Source organism: Thalassophryne amazonica, chromosome 8 (genome assembly GCF_902500255.1).
Source record: "Thalassophryne amazonica chromosome 8, fThaAma1.1, whole genome shotgun sequence".
Lineage (NCBI taxonomy): Eukaryota > Metazoa > Chordata > Actinopteri > Batrachoidiformes > Batrachoididae > Thalassophryne > Thalassophryne amazonica.
In genome coordinates this window covers 40,310,003-40,330,214 of record NC_047110.1, presented here as the reverse complement: position 1 = coordinate 40,330,214, position 20,212 = coordinate 40,310,003, and the positions used below count along the sequence as shown (strand labels likewise).

Here is a 20,212-nt window from a genome sequence, read left to right as displayed (position 1 = left end):
CAACTACATTTTGTTTAAAAAATCACAACAGTTGTATGACATTGAATACCCCAATTATGTTTTGATTATTTTACTGATATTTTATTCAGAGATATTTTAAAACATTAGAAAAAATGTTTCTTTACCAATCATTTTTATCATTGAAGATCAAAAGTCTGGGTGTGGGACAAGCACAAAACGGCAGTATTTGCATATAATGATGCTGAAAAAAGGTGAAAAAGTCATCATAGACTACTAGAACAAATTTCTTAACACACTTTCATTGTAAAGATAACTATATAAGTGTGAAATTTCCCTTTTTTCTGTTTTTCATACAATATGATCAAAGGACATAATAAGTGCCCGTAGTCTAAGAATCACCCACATAGGGTGTCCCAAAAAATATACAACATTTAAAACACTCAGTTTGCCCCTTAAATGCTACAAACTTAATCACTTATGTTTCTTTTTTACTTGCAGAGACCCTGAAGTTTATGTTGATGCCAAGCAAGACTCAGGAAAATGCCAAGATTAACCATACTACAGCGAACAAAAATTATTGAGTTTTGGCACCAGACCAAGAGTGTCAAACAGGTGCAGCGACTTTATGCTAGACTGACAAAATGCAGGGCCAATATGACATTGGTATGAAAAAACTCGTGAACAAGACCCCGAGATACTTAAACTCCTTCACACTCCACCGACCTGAAGAGGGCAAAGCACCTTTTTCCAGTCGAGAACCATGGCCTCGGAAAATGTTTCAATTCTAGAAGCTCTGAAATGCAATCTGGGACTATTCCAGACGATAAACTGCAGTGAGTGCAGCATCCATTTAGTGAGAAAAAAAAAACAACTTTCCTTATTCAAATTCATTCCAGTAGTAGTCTACTCTTAGTGGGATGCAGCTGTTTTCTAGCTTGGCAGATAGTTCTGGAGGAAATCACTGAAGAAATTAACACATTGAAAATATGGTTTGACTGAAACAAACTGTTAAACTTAAATAAGACAGGGATGAAATGGAGGTGTAAGAGTCACTAGGTGTCACAGGAAACACATTTATTTCTGTATGTATGTATGCATGTATGTATGTATTTATTTATTTATTTATTTATGTTCATTGTTAGTTGCTTTTATATTTTCTGTTGTGTTTCTATTCAGGTTCTTTTTGTCTCTTTCTCTAAAATTGTATATAATAATCATTAGATTATTAATATATAAACAAAAATAAATTTAAGAAATATTACAATTTGAAAACAAATGCACCCGAACGTGATAACAGCTGCAACTGCTTAATGCTAACTTTTAACATTGAAAATGCCATAGACATGCTAACGCGTTAGCATCGCTCCCATTTTTAAGTCATAAAATACATCTATCAACTGTTTCAGAAGACCATAACAGGTTGGTTTAACACAGAAAAGGTAAATAATACTCATAGACGTATGCTCTTTAGGGATTTAGAGGGGGAAAATTAAGCGAAAAAAGAAAGAATAAACAAAGCAATAGATCGAAGCATTGCTTCAATCTGCGAACCACTGCTTCGATTGGTTCAAGGTTCAAAGCAAAGCCACGCTGCAGAAAAGTTGATTACGGACCCGCTGCAGGGTCTGTAATCAATGTAGAGAAATGATAATTTTCCTGACAAACACCCCCCAAAACAACGGCCACTCTGAAGGACCGATAACAGAATCGTTACGCACAAAGCTTATTGATGTCGGTGGATCGAATCATTTCTTAACAATACCCGAAAGGAACCGGTTCTCGATACCCATCCCTACGAAAAGGTACGGTTGGGCCTACGTCACTTCCACTTAGTTACGGCCGCCATTTTGGATTGCCACTGAAAACAAACTGTACGTGCACTCACAACCATTGTCGATATAGTAGTCTTTACTGCTGCTTATTCACAAAGGCCTGCCGATTTGGTCATACCAAATGGCGTATGAGTATGTGGAGAGCCTTGATAGGTGTACAAAAGTTGCTGCAGTTAAAGTTAAAGTTGCTACAGTTAAAAAGCTCGTAGTTGGATCTCGGGATCAAGCTGACAGCCCGCTGCAAGGCAAGCTGCCGTCTGTCCCAGCCCCTGCCTCTCGGTGCCCCCCAATGCTCTTAGCTGAGTGTCCCGCGAGGTTCAAAGCGTTTACTTTGAAAAATTTGAGTGTTTAAAGCAGGCCTGAATACCCCAGCTAGGATTAATGGAATAGGACTCCAGTTCTATTTTGTGAGTTTTCGCTCTCTGAACTGGGACCAGCCAGGGGCATTTGTATTGTGCCGCTAGAGTTGAAATTCTTGGACTGGCGCAAGATGGATGAAAACAAAAGCATTTGCCAAGAATGTTTTCATTAATCAAGAATAAAAGTCGGAGGTTCGAAGACGATCAGATACCGTCGTAGTTCCGACTATAAATGATGCCAACTAGCGATCCAGCGGTGTTATCCCCATGACCATCCTCGTTTACTCAGCTGATAGCAGCCAGCCATTTATCCCTTCTGTCTGGACTTTTGTGGCGCTTTGGGAGCTTGAAAAAAAAATGCACTTTTCGATTGTTTTACTTATTGTGGTTGGTACAGCCAACTACAACACACGATCGTGGCATTCTCTGTGAAAACTGGTGTATTTTAAGTAAAAAAAAACATGGCAGAATGATGCGAGTGCAATGGATGTCAAGTAGGAAATGAGAGCAACAGCGGTTTGTTTTCAGCAGCTCGGTGGTCACTATGTACATTGCTATGTGTGTGCACATCAGGGACTCGGATATTCAACCATACCTATGTGAATTCTTGGTTGTCCTTGCACCAGAGCAGCTTTTGCAGTCTTTAGAGAATTTTACCTGATGGTCTTCATTCACAGATATTTTGTGGGATTTTTCCTTTTCACATCATGTGACCAGCACAGGGAACCCTCTCAAAAGTAAACCATGATGCTAACTTGTGAATAACAATAACGTCCTCTGTTGTCTTAAATGCAAAAATGAACAAACACAGCGTATTTCTATATGTTAATGTTCGCTTTTTTTAAAAAATTGCAAGTTACAAAGGAGGTGCGGGGCCAGAAACGTTTGCCCGCAAACCTTGTAAAATTTAGGCAAAAATATGTAGTGCGCCTCCTGTGGCTGTACATAACCATCTGTATGTGGGTGGCTGAATTGTGGTTGGGCATTAGTGCAGACGTCTTTGTCAAAAATTTGGCTGAACAATACAGCCAAAAAATTTTGTTGCGATGAGATTCAGTATTTATTTTTTTTAAATCGGTGGCAGCTTTGAATGTTACTCCACATGGAGCGGTGGCACATGCAGCCCCGTCAGTCCATGTGCGATTAAAAAATAACTTGAAGAGTTTTGATCCTGTTTAGACTAAACCTGGTGGAATGACTGAGGGTCAGCCAAGGATAACGTTATTTAAAAGTCAAGATCAAAATTTTGACTCAGTTGCACACATTGTGGATTTTTATGAAAGCTATTGCAACCAATTTGTAAAGAACACACCTATGGTTATGATTAAACACCATATATCCTTGACCTTAGGTGATGTGAAAGGTTAAACTCAAGGTCATAATGACTGAACTCACACTTTGGAGCCAACATGGGTTAAACGATGGAAGGGCAGTATGTTAGTGGAGAAGTGGAGATAAAGTGGTTGATTTTGTGAAATATATCCCATCTGCAGGCTTTAAAATCCCATTGCTTATGGAAATGCTGTGCATCTTGCTGTACAGCCAGAGTGTGTACACAAAGCATCTGACCTCTTCCAGCTGTTCCACCCGACCTCTCTGCAACCTGTGGACACCTGAGGCAGTGCAGCAGCCAAATAATGAATCCAGAAACCTCACAGCTGCAGTTCATCACTTTCAGAAAATGTTTAAATCCAAGTTTCTTCTTTTGTTAAAACAATGGACTGTTTACACAAAACGTTTTTCTGACGTCAGCCAACTTGTCACCAGAAAGTGCGAATGTGATTTCTAGCTGACATCAGTTGCTGCAAATAGTCCTGTCGCTCTTGCCTGATTGTGTATGTTTTGTTTTGTTTTTTTTACCCCAACATAAAATGCTACCTTGGAAAATAATTAGCATTCTTACATTGTTTAATTAAAAGTAAAAATTGCCCATGCAGCCATCGTCGAAATCATTCTGCGCATGTAATTTCCGTGCAGATTATTTGAGCAAATATTTCATCTCTTTTAGTAAACATCAGCAAACCCACCGATCCTTACGGGGTACAGTCGAATGAATTGAAATTCACACCAGCAGAGCAGACATTCAGACAACAACAACCTGCTTCCTGAGTTTATTTGGTGCTAATACGGGCTGATTTACAGTGAAGCTAAGAAAACTAGAGAGTACCTCCTCCAACAAGCCACACATATATCTCTGTAACTATTAGAGATACATATATTTAATAGGAATAGACACACACAGACAGAGAGACAGAGTTTCTTGAAACTTTTTGGAAGGTACAGTGAGGAAAATAAGTATTTGAACACCCTGCGATTTTGCAAGTTCTACCACTTAGATATCATGGAGGGGTTTGAAATTTTCATCTTAGGTGCATGTCCACTGTGAGAGACATAATCTAAAAAAAATCCGGAAATCACAATGTATGATTTTTTTAATAATTTATTTGTATGTTACTGCTGCAAATAAGTATTTGAACACCTACCAACCAGCAAGAATTCTGGCTCACACAGACCTGTTAATTTTTCTTTAAGAAGCCCTATTATTCTGCACCCTTTACCTGTATTAATTGCACCTGTTTGAACTTGTTACCTGTATAAAAGACACCTGTTCACACACTCAGTCACACTCCAACCTGTCCACCATAGCCAAGACCAAAGAGCTGTCTAAGGACACCAGGGACAAAACTGTAGACCTGCACAAGACTGGGATGGACTACGGGACAACAGGCAAGCAGCTTGGTAGAAGACAACAACTGTTATGATTATTTATTAGAAAGTGGAAGAAACACAAGATGACTGTCAATCTCCCTCAGTCTGGGATTCCATGCAAGATCTCACTTTGTGGGGTAAGGATGATTCTGAGAAAGCTCAGAACTACACAGACCTGGTCAATGACCTGAAGACAGTTGGGACCACAGTCACAAAGATTACATTAGTAACACATGATGCTGTCATGGTTTAAAATCCTGCAGGGCAGCAAGGTCCCTCTGCTCAAGCCAGCACATGTCCAGGCCCATTTGAAGTTCACCAGTGACCATCTGGATGATCCAGAGGAGACATGGGAGAAGGTCATGTGGTCAGATGAGACCAGAATAGAGTTTTTTGGAATCAACTCCACTTACCATGTTTAGAGGATGAGAACAACCCCAAGAAAACCATCCCAACCGTGAAGCATGGGAGTGGAAACATCATACTCTGGGGGTGCTCTTCTGCAAAGGGAACGGGACGACTGCACCGTATTGAAGGAACAACCTCCTTCCCTCAGTAAGAGCATTGAAGATGGGTCATGGCTAGGTCTTCCAGCATGACAATGACTCCAAACACACAGCCAGGGCAACTAAGGAGGGGCTCCGTAAGAAGCATTTCAAGGTCCTGGAGTGGCCTGGCCAGTCTCCAGACCTGAACTCAATAGAAAATCTTTGGAGGGAGCTGAAACTCCAAACCTAAAAGATATGGAGAAGATCTGTATGGAGGAGTGGACCAAAATCCCTGCTGCAGTGTGTGAAAACCTGGTGAAAAACTACAGGAAACGTTTGACCTCTGTAATTGCAAAGAAAGGCTACTGTACCAAATATTAACATTGATTTTCACAGGTGTTCAAATACTTATTTGCAGCAGTAACTTACAAATAAATTATTTAAAAAATCATACATTGTGATTTCTGGATTTTTTTTTTTTTTTTTTAGATTATGTGTCTCACAGTGGACATGCACCTAAGATGAAAATTTCAGACCCCTCCATGATTTCTAAGTGGGAGAACTTGCAAAATCGCAGGGTGTTCAAATACTTATTTTCCTCATTGTATGTGCCAAGGAGCAAATCATTAACTTTTGGAGTAGATACAATTAAGAGCGATGATACAGGACTTCCCAGCCTCAATAGGCTGGAAATCCAGGAGCATTTTTTTAATTCATGAATTTCTCAAGAGATAATGGAAAGATTTTATGGGGAAAAGAATCAGGTATATGTGGAGCAATAATATCTACATCATCTCTTGAGATAAATCACAAAAATGTTCAAAATACCTTGCATGTCTTGCAATGTTGAAGAAAGTGATTACAAAAGCAACAGTCCTGGCTCCACCCCTGTATTGGATTCATTACAAAAGTTAATAGTTTCGTCAGTGGGCCATATGCCACCCTTCCACTAGCTTTCATGAAAATCGGGTTCAGAGTTTTTGCCTAATCCTGCTAACTGACATAAGAAAATAGCTTTTTTTTTTGTTAACTAGTTTGGGAGCTTCTGTGACTTATATTCCAAAGCAATCTATATGCTTAAAAAATATAATGCAATGCTAAAATACCCTTGGCCGTATGAACATTGTCTTCTTTATAATTTGCAGTTGTTTAATTAGTATCTCAATGCAAAGTACTATATATATATATAATTGTACTTTTTGTTATTTACATTAATTATTTAGGTCCTCTTGTCTTACGTACAATTTGTACATGTTCAGTAAAGCCCCTCTATCAGTCAATCATAAACAATATTCATGTTTATGAGCTTTTCACAAGAACAGGAGTTAGCTTTGAGTTAGCTGAAGTTAGCGTGCATGCTGACGTCTGCAAAATGGCTTATGAATCAGGTTACAAAACAGCGTTTTCAGTTTTAGCAGTGTTTATTTCTCACTACATAATATAATGACAAAGAGGTTATATTTATGCACAAACAAAACAGTTTGCAGCTAGCCTGTGACGTCACCACGCTAAAGCCCGTAAACTGTCTTGTAAAACACTTCAGAGGTGTTATTAGGTTCCAAAAACATTGTTTTCAGCTTTAGAAGTGTTTATTCTCACTAGCTTTTACAGAATATTTGAGAAACATCTTTATAAACACATAAATGAAGTGGTTTTACAGAAACCTGCCACTGGCGTCACAGTGCTGCTCTACTCTGATTGGCTGTCAGAGTACTAAAAAAACAAACAAAAAAAAAACAGAATGAAATAGACTGTGACTTTTTAACCTATAAAATACCTCTTAAAATAGATCAAGGTTAGCCAGCTTTGAACTTGTCCACGGTCTGTGTCCCAAGAATGTTCTCTGTGAGATGGACGGACAGATGGAAGGACGTAAAGTCTTCACAGTACTCAATGGCCATATTTGATGGTGTCAAGTAAAAAAGAGAATCACAGTTTTCAGTACAGTGGAAACAAAAATCACAAAAATAGATATTTAGCCTATGTTCTCTAGGCTAAAGTGTGACTGAATAGTCTTTCCAAATTGATACAAAATGGGTTTTTTCTTAAATTCTTGTGAAATGTATGTTTCAAAAATAAGTGTGGCTTGTGTGTGTTCATTTCCTTTTCCTTTCTTCTGCATTTTTGACAGATGCGACTTGTGCTGTGCTGTGACTTATTTAGTCCGAAAAATGTGTTACTTCCTTAATAGAGGTAACAGACAGCCTGTGGCAGGACAACACATGTTATGGTCTGGTCCTGGATTTTCACTTATATCAAAAAATAATGTAATTAATAATTCAGTTAAAATGAATTAATCTCATCAAGGCACTCAGTTTTTCTATTTAAATTTTGAATTCCTTCTGACAGGTGATTATTTACTGCGACTAACCAATGAGAGGGAACACAATGAAAAATACACAGAGGTTTAACAACAGGCACCTCCACAACACACTCAAAATCAAATATGCTCATTGTGTTCCCCATTTCCATAAGATACTGCTGAAGCGTGGGCGTAGGAGAAACTAAAACTCCACCGTGTAGCTGCTGTTTGAAAGGCCTCCTATAATTATAGTATGCACATTCCTCAAAAGATGGATGCACACATTAAAGACGGGTGAAAAATGGAAGGGGAAAGAGGAGAGACTTTGTCTCTGGACAAACTATATTTTCATATTTTTGCAGTGGCATAAAATAGCTGATATTGATCTTGTATTTAATAAATAGCTTGCATTTGAATGCACTCTAATTTTGTGATAGATCTTGACATATATCTCATTTCCTGTACAGTTTTGTAACTGTTGTAAATAGAAACATTGCCTTATTGTAAACTGTATTTATTGCAGCCTGCAAAAGTATGCTTGTTGGTGTAATGAAACATTTCAGAGTGAGGCTTCTGCTGTACAGACCAATGGAAATGATTGTAAATGATCTTCACACACACCCTCTGCACTGTAGCTCTGCTGTAAATAATAAAAACTCCATTTTCATTAAGCTCTGGCCCGTTCTCTTGGCTTTTGCAGGAATTTGATTCCCAGCTCATCTATTCCACAATTTGCTTTCATTGGAGAAGGGAGAAGTCCTCTTAAGGGTTTTTTTTTTGGAGCCTCTTGTTGGGTCAAGGTAAGGCACCAGACTGGAGATTCCTTCCAAAAAAAAATCTCTCCGGCTCCTCATTTCACCAAATTCCTTTATACTGTAATCACCAGCAAGGGGAAAGAGAAAGAAAAAAATAACATGTTCATCATGCCTACTTTGAACTTCAATATTCTGTAGCCCATTGAGTGAAGTATGCAGAGGCAAAGAGAATAAGTGTCATATTACCCGCTCAAATTATATTTGCTTTCACAAGCCAAGAAATACTGGGGATGTCCCAAGATCAGCATGGTCCAGTGCCATGAGAAGAGGGCAGAGAGGAAGGAGGGACAACCGAGCGGAGGGGTGTAGAGGCAGGAGACAAAGAGGGGGAAGAGGAGGAGGACAGCAGGAGAACTGCAAAAACTGATATCTAAGAATTTTAAAAAAAGACTTGTTTCAAGAAATTGTACTTAATTTTGGTATAAATTAGAAAATAATCTTGTCAATCTTTTTTTTTACATCAGAAAAGAAGCGTCTTATTTTGGGAAAATGTATCTCGCTTTTTCTTAAGTTTTTCCAGCTAATATCAAGCTGTATTTAACCAGTAACAAGGAAAGGCAATGGATTTCAAATCATCCAAGCAAAAGAACAAAATTGTTTTCCTATTTTAAGACAGAGGGTAATCTTAAAATAAGAATTCTGTCTAGGTTTAAGGCACATTTTGATTATCAGTGCCAAGACATGTTGTTAGTTTGAGAATTCTAAATTTTTGTTACCCCACTGGGAGATTTTTTTGTTTGTTTGTTTTTTGTTTTTGCTTAATACAAGACAATTTGGTGAGATTTCGGATTATCTGATTTACTTTGAGAGGGACAGTTTTTGCAGTGTGAAGGAGCCAGAGGAGAATGCAAAAGCCATTTTCAATTAGTCAGAGAGACGACGTGGGATGGACTTTTGTCCTCCTCTGGTTTCTATCACTGCTGGGGGAGTTTGACGGGGGGGGGGGGGGTTAGAGACCCTGTGGTTACCTCCGCCTGCAGAGGCCGCTCTGTGCAGCGCTGAGCCCTATGCTCCTCTTTCATCTTAGCATGAGACAGAAAGAAGAGAGAGAGAAATTCCCACTTCAAAAGGCAGTTTGATGTCAGAAGTACACAGGAGCGTGAGCTAAAAGAGGATCTGAGGAAGCAGTTAAAAGAGAATATAAGGGACACACTGTCACAGACATCCCACTGTGAAATCTGGGTTTGCCAGAGTCCGCGCGGAGGAGGAACTCTTTAATGTGACCATGAAAATATAACAAAACTTCTATTTTATTCATCAACTTCTGCCGTTGCGAATAAGAACACTGATACAACATAGAAATAATAGGACAGGATAATAAATAATTATATATGGTACATGTTAAAAGGGCCATGATGTGCACCGTGGTGGCAACAAGCTGCAGCAGGCAAGCGCGCACGGAACAGCCACTGACAGCTCCCCAGGTTGAAACAGACTGTCAAATCAGAACACACAGCGGGCGATCTGACTGTCACGTCACCCACGTGAGCTCTGTTCCACATGACGCGGTGTCTGTGCTGTGGTGCGCCATCCATAAGACACACGTGTCGGGCAGAACATGCATGCCGCCGACTGGAGTTAGGAGAAGGGGAAGATTGGAAATTGCAAAATTAAAAAACCATGTCATGAAAAGTGCCCGCTTTTCATGATGGGGCATGAAAAAAAACATGAGACCGGGCTGATTTTGTAACAAATGCAATCAGTGTATGGAATCAACACTCAAATATCACAACAGCACCTTATGGGGAGGTACGTGTATTGTTCTAACTTGACTAAACATCATAAATGTCCCACGATTCTGTGCCTCTGGATGGAAAAACTAATATATAAAACTACTACTACGTTATAAAACTTGTTAACATTAAAAAAAAAAAAACACTTTTGTCCTTGTGATAATCTGTGCACTTTTGTGCAGTTTTTTAAGTAGATTTTTAATTCATACCTTAATTCCTGGATCAGTGGGCCGAACCTGGCCCAGAGGCCCCACAATGGACTGGAAAAAAAATGACAAAGAGAAGGAAGAAGTCTAATTCACCTAAAAAAAAAAAAAAAAAAAAAAAAAAAAAAAAAACATAAAGGGGGGGGGGGCTGTTTGCTTGTTTTTTTTTTTTTGTTGTTGTCTTTTTGTTTTGTTTTTTTCACAAAATCTAAACTTGTAATACTGTTGACCAAACGAGCTGTTTGATGGAGGTTTGCCTGCTTGTCATTTCTAACCCAATCAGACTGAGGTTTTAATGCACGTTGTCGTCCCCCTTTTTTTAAATTTCCTTATTAAAATTGTGAACGAAGCCAAACAAGCTCAGCTGGGGGTGAGCAGGACGTCAGACTGAGAGGTCGCGTGGGCTGTTTGGAGGCCACCTGTCAGAGAGCCAGCAGCACTATATGAAAGCAGATACGAGTCAACAGGTGTGTTTGTACTGTATCCACACAATATGAGCAGCAGCAGATGCCAGCTCCTCTGTCACGAGCCCTTCCTAAATAGCTGAGCCGAGCAGCTGCCTGCAGGACAGTTGTCGCAGCGCCTCTGCTCCTCTTTACTGTAGAATATTCTCATTTTAGGGCTCTGGGCTTAAAATGCATTGTGTTTTTTGATTGCCATCGTGAAGCAGACAATAAACACACACCTGTGATTGGACTACAGAAGTATGACTTTTATAGTGGCACCAAAGGACAATTTATCTGATCTTATTCTTTAGGTTTAAGAGAGAGAGAGAGAAAGTGTTTGGATTTGAAAAGGTGTGTGAATTGCATATATTTGGGAAAAAAATGTGAACCATTTATTAAAGCTATAAGGCCTCTGGATTTTTTTTCAAAGTTTTAAATCATGAAAAAAATTCTTTGTTACCAGTGTAATTTTGCTCCTTCGCATTTAAATAATAATTCAAAATTCCTGCTGTCTGGGAGCAATTTAGAATTTCTCCCCCTGAGGGGGAGAATTTCATGCAATCAGACTGTGACCTACATTAGGCTACGATGTCAGATCACGTGAGGGCTTCCCCCAATCTGTGTGAGGGTTTTTGGGAAAGTTCCTCTGAAGTCTGAGGACTGCTCACTTAATGCTTTGCACCCCAAGGCGTTCCACACAAGCGCCTTCCAGGAGAACTCAGCGCGCATGCATCAATAATGAAAAAACAGGGCCTTTTTTTGTTTTCAGGGTTTGGATGGTTTCTATCAGTTCTTGTTTCTGTTTCAAGGTAATCTGGAGGGTTTTCCTGTGTATTTTAATCACCTTTCTCCAGTGTTTCCTATTTAGTTAGATATATTGCATTGATCATTGTTTTATCGTATTACTAAATACTTCACTGATGTAGTAAGTCCCTTCAGCTGCTCCTTTGATGCCCTCGAGGTCACCACAGCAGATCCAAGGTGGACCTTATGTTGATTCTGGCACAATTTTTATGCCGGATGCCCTTCCTGATGCAACTCCATATACATGGAGTATGTCATTGAAGTGATTTATCCCAAATACTGCAATATTGAAACTGCCAATTCATTTGTACTGTTTTTTTATTTGTTTGTTTGTTTTTTTCAAGCCTATTATGGATTGTAGGATTCCTCAACTCCATAGAGTTACTTCTGGTTTGTTTGTTTTTTTTTTTATTCTTTGTTGTTTAAAGTTCATTTTGTTTTGTTTCAACATGGCATATAATGTACCCTTATGTTAGATATACTATCTGTGCTAATTCCTTATTTTATGTTAGTGATCAAGTATTTGCCTTTGTTATTTGACTGGAAGTCTCTGAGAACTGATTTAAAGTTTAAATATAAGAGTTAATTTCACTTCCATCCACACATGTACAAGTTTAAGCTACAGGGAGGGCTCCCCCTATCTGTGAAAGACAGTAACATATGGACTAAACCACACCTACTGTAACACCCACATTGTATAAAGTGCTGTGTGAGGCATCTTCTTGGTTCTTTCAAAAAAGGTTGCCATCTGTGAAAACCCAGGCCTGTTTTCAACGTGACCTTCAATAAATTCAAAATGAGGAATACGAGGTCTGTTAGAAAAGTATCGGACCTTTTTATTTTTTTGCAAAAACCTGATGGATTTGAATCACGTGTGCTTGCATGAGCCAACCTTGAACCTTCGTGCGCATGCGTGAACTTTTTCACGCCTGTTGATTGCATCATTTTCTGGTAAGCAGCCTTTGTGTGAGGTGTGTGTCATGCGCTTGACTTTTTTTTCATTCCAAGGAAAAAGACGGAACAACTGGAGCAGCGCCGCATCAAATTTTTCCAGAAACTAGGCGACAGCCAGGTGGAAACCATTCGGATTATTCAGACGGCTTTCGGTGACGATCCTCTGGGCATCACACAGATTAAGGAGCAGTACAACCGGTTTAAAGACGTCCGCACAACGGTGGAGAGCGAGCCGCGTTCTGGTCGGACGTCAACATGCTGAAATGACCAGATCATTTCCAAAGTGAACGCTGTGGTGATGCGAGACCGTCGTGTGACTGTCCGAAAATTGCGGAAGAGGTGGACATCAGCACTTTTTCGGTACATTCCACTGTGAAAGAAGATTTTGCCATGAAAAGAGTGGCTGTGAAATTCTTTCCTGAAGCTTCTGAGGGCGGAGCAGAAGCGCCTCCGTGTTGAAGTCTCACAGGACATGATGTGACATGCCCACCTCTTCCACAATTTCTCGGATAGTCACATGACTGAAAAGTCACCGTCTGAATCATCCAAATGGTTTCCACCTGGCTGCTGCCCAGTTTCTGGCAAAATCTGATGCGGCGCTGCTCCAGTCATTCCGTCTTTTTCCTTGGAATGAAAAAACACCGAGCACACGACACACGTCCCACACAAAGGCTGCTTACCAGAAAATGATACAATCGACAGGCGTGGAAAAGTTCACGCATGTGCGTGAAGGTTCAAGGTTTGCTCATGCAAGCACACGTGATTCAAATCCATCAGGTTTTTGAAAAAATAAAAGGTCTGATACTTTTCTAACAGACCTCGTATATCGATGTGGTTCTTTGTAAGGGACAGTAATTTACATAAATAACCAGGGGAAATTACACTTATCTTGTGGATATTTAGGGTCTCTACATTTTTCACATTGACGTTTTCTTTATGTATGTCTTAAGTTTTTTACATTTGATATCACACCATTTATTACAGTTTATTTGTTTAGATTTTTTGTTTGTAAGGATTCACATTCAATAATAGTACCAAAGGGTGAAACATGTAATTGATTTATCTACTGAATTTTTGCCAAAATGATTTTGTTGGAATATTTCAGAGAGAAATATCTCGGTTACATAGTGTATTTGGTGGGTTCTGCAATGCCTTTTGGTACTTCCCATGCTGATTTCTAGTAAACTGAGTGTGTGGTGTTAAACAGTTTACAGTAAGGGTCGGGTACCTCTGCCACATCCAGAACTTGTGTTAGATGTCTCAAATACTCCTTATTAATTCAATTTGGCTTGGATTTAATTATATCACTCATGGTGTGTGCAGCAGTGGCGCAGTTCCTCGATTTAAACGTCCCCCCACTACCTCAGCAGCCTCTTTGTCTCGTTATCTAACAAAGATAGATTGATCATATTAAGATCGAAGATCTTAAATATGATCAATCTATCTTTGTTAGTTGGCTATGTACCACAGGGCTTTTAAGGTGGCAGTAATTAAACCATTACTTAAAAAGCCATCACTTGACCCAGCTATCTTAGCTAATTATAGGCCAATCTCCAACCTTCCTTTTCTCTCAAAAATTCTTGAAAGGGTAGTTTGTAAAACAGCTAACTGATCATCTGCAGAGGAATGGTCTATTTGAAGAGTTTCAGTCAGGTTTTAGAATTCATCATAGTACAGAAACAGCATTAGTGAAGGTTACAAATGATCTTCTTATGGCCTCAGACAGTGGACTCATCTCTGTGCTGTTCTGTTAGACCTAGTGCTGCTTTGATACTGTTGACCATAAAATTTTATTACAGAGATTAGAGCATGCCGTAGGTATTAAAGGCACTGCGCTGCGGTGGTTTGAATCATATTTGTCTAATAGATTACAATTTGTTCATGTAAATGGGGAATCTTCTTCACAGACTAAAGTTAATTATGGAGTTCCACAAGGTTCTGTGCTAGGACCAATTTTATTCACTTTATACATGCTTCCCTTAGGCAGTATTATTAGACGGTATTGCTTAAATTTTCATTGTTACGCAGATGATACCCAGCTTTATCTATCCATGAAGCCAGAGGACACACACCAATTAGCTAAACTGCAGGATTGTCTTACAGACATAAAGACATGGATGACCTCTAATTTCCTGCTTCTAAACTCAGATAAAACTGAAGGTATTGTACTTGGCCCCACAAATCTTAGAAACATGGTGTCTAACCAGATCCTTACTCTGGATGGCATTACCCTGACCTCTAGTAATACTGTGAGAAATCTTGGAGTCATTTTTGATCAGGATATGTCATTCAAAGCGCATATTAAACAAATATGTAGGACTGCTTTTTTGCATTTACGCAATATCTCTAAAATTAGGTCTTGTCTCAGAGTGATGCTGAAAAACTAATTCATGCATTTATTTCCTCTAGGCTGGACTATTGTAATTCATTATGATCAGGTTGTCCTAAAAGTTCCCTAAAAAGCCTTCAGTTAATTCAAAATGCTGCAGCTAGAGTACTGACGGGGACTAGAAGGAGAGAGCATATCTCACCCATATTGGCCTCTCTTCATTGGCTTCCTGTTAATTCTAGAATAGAATTTAAATTCTTCTTCTTACTTATAAGGTTTTGAATAATCAGGTCCCATCTTATCTTAGGGACCTCGTAGTACCATATCACCCCAATAGAGCGCTTCGCTCTCAGACTGCAGGCTTACTTGTAGTTCCTAGGGTTTGTAAGAGTAGAATGGGAGGCAGAGCCTTCAGTTTTCAGGCTCCTCTCCTGTGGAACCAGCTCCCAATTCAGATCAGGGAGACAGACACCCTCTCTACTTTTAAGATTAGGCTTTAAAACTTTCCTTTTTGCTAAAGCTTATAGTTAGGGCGGATCAGGTGACCCTGTAACCATCCCTTAGTTATGCTGCTATAGACGTAGACTGCTGGGGGGTTCCCATGATGCACTGTTTCTTTCCTCTTTTGCTCTGTATGCACACTCTGCATTTAATCATTAGTGATTGATCTCTGCTTCCCTCCACAGCATGTCTTTTTCCTGGTTCTCTCCCTCAACCCCAACCAGTCCCAGCAGAAGACTGCCCCTCCCTGAGCCTGGTTCTGCTGGAGGTTTCTTCCTGTTAAAAGGAGGTTTTTTCCTTCCCACTGTAGCCAAGTGCTTGCTCACAGGGGGTCGTTTTGACCGTTGGGGTTTACATAATTATTGTATGGCCTTGCCTTACAATATAAGGCGCCTTGGGGCAACTGTTTGTTGTGATTTGGCGCTATATAAAAAAATTGATTGATTGATTGATTGATTGATTGATTATCCCAAATTGGTTTTCTGTCTAGCCTTTTTCAAAAGCATCAGCTACAGTATGCCCTTTGACCTGCTTCTCTGCTTGGTCCGAGGAAGGCCATATTACTCTGTGGGATCTTAAATCAACCTGAGTTCAAGAGGTCAGACTGACCCCCCCATGATCTTTGGCCTTTAGAGGTTTTCTTAAGCCACATGTCTGTGGCACAGTGGCTCAGCCCTCCCTGTGAAAACAAGAACGTTCAGCAACCAGCAACAACAGCAAAACCAACCCAGATCCAAAGATCCATCCGAGCTTCTCCGTTTGGCATCACAGCTCCGGCCAGCCACTCCGGGTTTGGTATGCTAAGTGTGACTGCTTGCTATGTGTTGTTGCTGCCGCTGTGGATTTGCACAGAGGTTCAGGCACACTTATAGTATGTTACTGGGGACTTTTCCCTCCAGACAGGGAGAAAATTCCTGACGAGGAACTGGAAAGACTTCAGTGGTGCGCTGGCTTTGGCCAGCTAGAGCAGAATGTTAGGCACGGTGGACAGCTGCACCACTGACTTGATGTTATTGTAAAACTATATACAAGCCAAATACAGAGAATTTAAATATATGGGATTTTTTTTTTCTTTCTTTTTTAGCCAGAGAAGCAAACGTTCACACAAATCATCACAGGCCCCAGCAATTAGCTGGGGTCATTTGTCTTAAATTGAATCAATCTGTCAGACTACTTTTCATCCAGATGAATCTGAACTTGACCAAAGCTTCTAAGTGACTTTAGACTACTACATTTGGATTCTACATGGTCAAAAATGTATATTTTAATGCCAGAATCATCCACATTGAGCAAGTCTGTGCATATTTATTGCAAAAAGTAGTACTTATGTATCAGATATGGTGGCCATGTTGAAAATGGGCAGCCATCTTGAATTTCAAGTGGCCCACATGCTTTTTCAAGAGTAACATTTAAGGAGTATAAGCGAAGTCACTATCTCAGCAGAAGCATGCGCTGTGTGGCTAAAGGTCCTGCTTAGGGTTGGGTATCAAGAATTGGTTCTTTTTGGGTATGGTTAAGAAATTATTCCATCCACCGACATCAACAGCATTTTGGCTTAATGACTGTCTTATCGGTCCTTCAGAGCGGCCGGTGTTTGTCGGGAAAATGATGATTTCTCTACGATGATTGCAGACCCTGCAGCGATTCTGCAATCAACCGCTTCTGCAGCGTGACTCCAATTTGAAGCTGAACCAATGAAGCAGTGCTTCAATCCGCTGCTTCACTGGTTCTTTGATTCGCTGCTCTTCAGAAGCAGCAGCTCTGCTTCTTAACCCCTCTCAAAGCGATTAAAATATGTCAATCGTGAGTCACTTTTGTGCGGATTAAAGTCGCTAACTGGGACTCTTGTTGTAGTCATGAAACGAGAATTGTCCTCCGTTCCGTTGGCACAGCTCCAAACTCTGCTCCGCTCTCTGATGAGTCAAGTTAGAGTCCGGTCGGAATTAATAACTTTAAAGTGAATATCCACTTTGAATAAAATGACACCTCTCTCCAAATGTTGTAATACAGACAATAAACTACAATAGACTAAAACATTTTTTTTCCTCTCAAAATGAGATGTCCTGCATTCTTTATGAATTAAATTAATGCTGACGTGCAGCACAGTGCAGCTGCTAGAGTTCAGCTCAGAGGTACAGAGTGATATTCATGCCAATAATTTCTGAAAAGAAATGCTTTTGACAAAAACTACAGATTTTGTTTATTTCTATTTATGTCCAGAGATCAAGGATCCACCATGTAAAGTTGATTTATGTCCAGAGTTTAAGGATCCATTTACCAATTTCATACTTATTTACTTCAATTTACTTATTTTTTTCAATACCCAGCTGTAGCCCCTCTAGGTCAATCAGGAAAAGAACAGTGCTAGTGTAATGTGTATACACATTGACAATGTTTGACAGGCTTCAACTCTGTGGCATATTAAAATATCATCTTGTAAATATCAAAGGTTGAGTGTCTGTGCTTCCATTCTTAGTAAATTTAGTGTGAACTAGATGTAGAATTACTGTAAGTGGGGCATATTAACACAGAGATCGCTGTTTCTGGGAAAGACAGACACCGATGTTTGTTTATGTTTGTGACAAGGATCAAAATCACCTCTTATACTGTTTAAACAGTTCTTTTAGTCAAACAGGGAAGATTGTTTTACCTGCTTTACATGTTTCAGCTACTTCCTGTAGCCTTCCTCAGAAGCGTCACAAGATGGGGAAGTGTCGCTTCTGAAGAAGGCTACAGGAAGTAGCTGAAACATGTAAAGCAGGTAAAACAATCTTCCCTGTCTGACTAAAAGAACTGTTTAAATAGTTAACTTAAGAAGACAGTATGAAATTTCTCAAACGATAATCACCTCTTATATTGTTGTTTTTCGATGAATTTCATGGGGGGTTTTTTCTCTGAAATGAACCGGTAATATGTGACAGAAACTTATTAGAACTGTTTTCTTGAAGTTGCTAGTGTCGCTTGACGTAAATACGACATTTGAATGAGCTGTGATACCGCTGTTTATGGGAAACATGAATGCCCATGTTTGTTTACGCAGATCGTAATAACTGCTTTAGCAACATAACTTCTTATTCAGTCAAATAAGTTAAGAATATATTGTAGAGGTTTACCGGCACACTCTGTCCTTCTCCCCATCCACTTTTCTTTGTTAATCTTCATGGGGTTTGGTATCATTTCTCCGTCATTGGTCCTAAGTAGTAATTCATGATCTGCCTGGCTTTGTTGGACAACTTGTTCCAAGTCCAGCAAGATTGCCATGTTCATTTCTTGAAAGCTTGTGCCACCAACTCCTCTTTTCTTTTCCTGATTTCTTCAAAAATGCTTTTAGGTTCACTACTATCTATCGCAGAAAATCATCCAAACTCATCCTTATATCATCCATTTCCATGAATTTTGTCTGCCCTATCCAAAATCATGTCCAAAATCAACTTTTCTATCGCTTTTTGCATTGACCATTTCTACGTCGCTTTCAAAACTTTGGCGGTTTATTGCTTCAGGGTGAAATTTATCACAAATGACCTTTGGGCGTACCCATGATTTGCTGAGATAATGACTTGCCACATTTGGTGCTTGTTTCACATTTGGGAGATTCCTCTGAAATATTGTTTTGAAACACGTGATGGAAATAAAGAAAAATGCTTAACTCACTGGCTGCCAGCCATTTTCTGAGCAGCTGACCCCTCGCTGCAAGCCGTTTTGGGGAATTTTGACCTATGTTTCAAGACCCACAGAATATCGTCTGCTATGACTATGAAAAAAACAAAACCACCATCGGAAAGATTAGAGTCTTATCTTTCATCAAAAAAAAAGTTTGTCTCTACCTTTTTCCATTCTTGAGTAATTGGCAGGAGAACATAGGGTGGTTTCGCCAAAAACACCAGTTTCCAACTAAAAAGCTGAGAAAAACAGCTTTTTGTGAAATGATGCATGTCGACCAGAACAGTGACTTTGATGTGAATATTTTTTACTTTAGTGACACCTCAAACATGTGAACATTGTTTGCTTCTATAAAAACAACAAAAACACTGGAAAAATGGCTTTTGGTGGCAAAAAATAATAATTTATTTACAATTATATCAACTAAAACAAATGACACTGTATACAACTATTTACAATTTCCCTACTACTATCCCTAATTTTCCTACTATTACAACTATTTACAAAATAACTTTTTTGGTGTGTTGCATCTGTTTTGCATGTGTGCACGTGTGTGTGTGTCTGTGCGCGTTTGTTCACCCATCAGCATAATGTCTTTTTGTATGGAAAGCAGTGAAACACTCGCCGGCATGCACGGGGACACCACAGGACTTACAAAAGAGTCTGGTCTCACTGCGCAGGTCCCCACGTACACAGACCCTACACCTTTGTGCTGGTCTCGCCTTTTTGCTGGTGGGCATCAGCGGTTCCAGGTGATGGTTGGCCATCTTACCATCCAGCCTGCTCTCTGGGTGTGCACTGAGGTACTGTGTGGCGTAAAGGTTGGTCTGGTCAACAATATGTTGAAGTAGTTCGTCAGTCAGGAAGAGCTCCAGGAAGTCAGCTGGTTTGTCGGAATCCAGCTCCGCAGCAGCTCTTCGGGGTCCAGGGGTCGCAGTGAAGGGGAACAGGTTTGGTGTCCAGTCACCTGTATGCCACCCAGAATCTGCTCCACAACTGCTGCTCGATACACGACCTGTAAATTATGGAAATACATACCATTACTATAAAATAAACAATAAACAGTTTTTATTGCTACTATGTGATGTGCAGATTTTGGATGTATATTCTTAC

General features: G+C 39.7%; 1 long non-coding RNA gene across 1 annotated transcript; it reads left to right on the top strand.

Annotated features, from left to right (window-relative positions):
• The first annotated feature begins 2,248 nt into the window (after positions 1–2,248).
• LOC117515474 lies at positions 2,249–19,146 on the top strand. The gene is made up of 4 exons (XR_004562161.1): positions 2,249–2,410; positions 3,701–3,703; positions 13,218–13,224; positions 19,113–19,146. It is a non-coding gene; the product is annotated as an uncharacterized LOC117515474 (long non-coding RNA).
• The last annotated feature ends 1,066 nt before the right edge of the window (positions 19,147–20,212 follow it).